At 34.4% G+C, this 3,142-nt stretch overlaps 1 pseudogene across 1 annotated transcript; it reads left to right on the top strand.

Moving 5' to 3' along the window:
* The first annotated feature begins 254 nt into the window (after positions 1-254).
* Positions 255-2,796, top strand: LOC148938886 (sodium channel protein para pseudogene; annotated as a pseudogene). Its single transcript, XR_016143599.1, has 2 exons — positions 255-442; positions 2,512-2,796. The product of XR_016143599.1 is annotated as a sodium channel protein para pseudogene (transcript).
* Positions 2,797-3,142: the final 346 nt, after the last annotated feature.

Below are 3,142 nucleotides of genomic sequence, written 5' to 3' on the forward strand. Positions count from 1 at the left end.
AACTGTTTTTGTTTTAGATAAAGTGCGCAAATTTTTTACTCCAGAAATGCCGCGTTGGAATTTCACGGACTTTATACCCTTCTTTTTCATTGCCTTTGGCAACTTCAAACGTAACAATCAGTTATAAAACTTCTTTCCTGAGTGATTTTTTTTTCTCTGGAATTTTATCCCCTTTCTATTTTCCAAAGGATTTTTCTTATTTATTTTGTATTTTAGTTTCTGAAAGCCCCAAAACTGTTTTATTTTTTTTCTAGATAAAGTGCATAAATTTCCTGCTCAAGAAATGCCACGTTGGAATTTCACAGATTTTATGCACTCCTTCATGATCGTCTTCCGCGTGCTTTGTGGAGAATGGATCGAGTCCATGTGGGACTGTATGCTCGTCGGAGACTCAACTTGTGTACCATTCTTTTTAGCGACTGTTGTCATTGGAAATCTTGTGGCAAGTTTTTCAACCACTCTGTAGAGCTTAAGCTAAGAGAGTCAACTTTAAAGTCAGATTTACCAAAAATTCACATATGCCCTTTTAAACCATCATAATTAACTAGGAAGCAGGGCTATTGCACTGGGTGTATAAGTTATCTAATAAAAAAACTAGATTTCTCCCGTACCTTTCTTCTAATTTTTACTGTGTTTTCATATTATATGTCCATTTTGGACATTTTTTTCCTTGCTTCCAGGTTTCAGGCCTGGAGTTTCAATTTGTTACAGTCTTACAAGATTTATTAAATTAACATCGACCATACTATCCAATTTTTAAAATTTGCGACACTGTCTTTACCAAAACCTACCACACTGACATCATATCTTCAGGATAATAGCTATGTCAGTCAGCTAATATGCAAAGCATTCTCTGTTCAAGAGGTTGGGAAATTGATTTCAGTTTGACCAAGGAATCCGCATAGCCTTTTTTGAACTACTAAAGTCGAACAGATGGTAGAGAGAGATTGCAGACGGAGTGACCTTAAACAGATTTGCTGTCTGTCCATACAATTAAATCTAATTATTTTATTATATTTTCTTGTTATTTCCCATTTTGTTGATTATTTTCAGGCTACGGGCCTGAGGTCCCCAAGATTTTCAGGTTCTTTACAGTTATTCCCAGAATAAATTCAATTATTTTTAATTTTAGAAATTAGATACATAAGGTTGACCTAACTGTAGAGCATGTTGAGTTAAAGAGAGCGGAATATAATCTTCTTCGTGACCATGACAAGCTCTCTAGACTACTGCAATAAGTTCAGAATCAATGAATGGCTGAGTCGTCTTAATATATGTTTTTTTTATATTATTTTCCCATTGTTATGGCTTTTTTGTCGCTTCCGGGCTTCAGGCCATGGGCCTTAGTTTTATCATAATTTTCATAGATTGAACAATTTAAACGACAAAACTTTTGTGTGTGTTAACAGAATGGGCTATGAGCCCCAGCTTCACCAAGCAATTCCTATGGCCCATTTTGAGCTAAACCAATCAAGTGAGTAGCATGGAAAATCTGTTTGGTAGGCAAGTACATGGTGTTCAAGTTTTCCTACTTAGCTTTTTAGTTTTTCGTATTATTTATCAATTTTGATTTTTTTTTTTTTTTTTTTTTTTTTTTTTTTTTTTTTTTCATCTTTCAAGCTTGGAGCCACAATATATTTGATTTTTCATGATTTTGAAAGGTATAATAAAATAAGGAATGTACTGCAGGCCTGTTCTTTCACCTTCTCTCAGGCCTAGTCTTGGGGGTATGGGGAGGCAAGAATAAAATTTTATTTAACCTATTTTGTTGCTTAAAGGTTTTTATTTAACCTATTTTGTGAATTAAAGAGCGAGCCATACTAATATTAACCGGAACTCTAAAAAAAGGGAGTTGAAGAGTATTTTTGAAAAATCTCTATTTTATACTGATTCCATGCATTGTAAATCTATTAAGCTTAAATAGATCCATCACAAGCTTTTAATTAAAGTAAATTTCACGTGGTTTCCGAGAATGGGACGAAAGCAACTTTTTGATGCCCAAGAACCCCAAGTTAATGCTACACTCAATTAAAGCCCCTTTAACTGTTGTAATAAGGGTCACAAGGACTCTAAAACTTAGCTTATTTGCCCTGTCTTAATTCATATACAAGACTATTAGGAGAGACCACGTCCTTTCCTTCTTTATTAGTCTTCTTATCGGTATATGCAAGACATTTAAAAGGAACCACGCCTTCCTCTCCTTCGAATCAATAGCCAGTATGAAACTGTGATATCCTACTGCTTAATATGAGCATTAAGAAAACGAATAGTGCTCTACATTAAAGTTATTCGCGCTACTTACTAGTTCACAATATTCACAATTGCCCTATATTTATATAGGGCAATACTTGTTCACAATTGCCCAATATTTTAGCATCATTGTTTCTCATATCCACTAATTACGGGATGCAACTGATACCCTACAGGAATATATATAATTTTGCAATGATGTCAGAGTAGAATTAAACAATTTGTGCTTACAGGTTTTGAACCTTTTTGAACCTCTTACAGGTTTTGAACCTCTTTCTGGCGTTGCTGCTCAGCAGTTTTGGTGCATCAAACTTATCTGCACCAGCCCCGGATAATGAAACCAACAAAATTGCCGAGGCTTTCAACAGGATTGCTCGATTCAAACGATGGGTCAAGAATTCTATACTTCGGTTTTTTCGTTTAATAGGAGCAAAACTGACAAATCAGATTTCAGATCAGCGCGCGGAAGGTGAGAGGCCGTCCGTCAGTTGGAACCAAGGTTCATATCCTTTTTGCGTTGCTGCTTATACTACTCGACATAAATAATTTTATCTCAAAAATTAGTTGAAAATAATTTTCCTTTATACAATTTTTTTTTAATATCAGCAAAATAGTTGTAAAGCAGGGTTCAGCGGCCCCCGCATTATCAATTTTACTACAAATTTTTTACGCCGAAAAAAATAGTTCTAATGTGAATACACGCGAAAAATAATAAGTAGATGTACGATTTTTTTTACAAATAAGGGGAACTAGCCTACTTTTTTTATTCAATCTTTAATACAATATTGGTAAAGTAGGCCTACTCTTCATTGAAAATTGCCCTAAAAGTATCCTAAAATTCTATTCTAAATCATGGTCAAAAATCTCTTTGTGCCCAGAAAAAAAATTTATG

Source organism: Artemia sp. Qi Xiang Cuo, unplaced genomic scaffold (assembly GCF_049724085.1).
Source record: "Artemia sp. Qi Xiang Cuo unplaced genomic scaffold, ASM4972408v1 HiC_scaffold_81, whole genome shotgun sequence".
NCBI lineage: Eukaryota > Metazoa > Arthropoda > Branchiopoda > Anostraca > Artemiidae > Artemia > Artemia sp. Qi Xiang Cuo.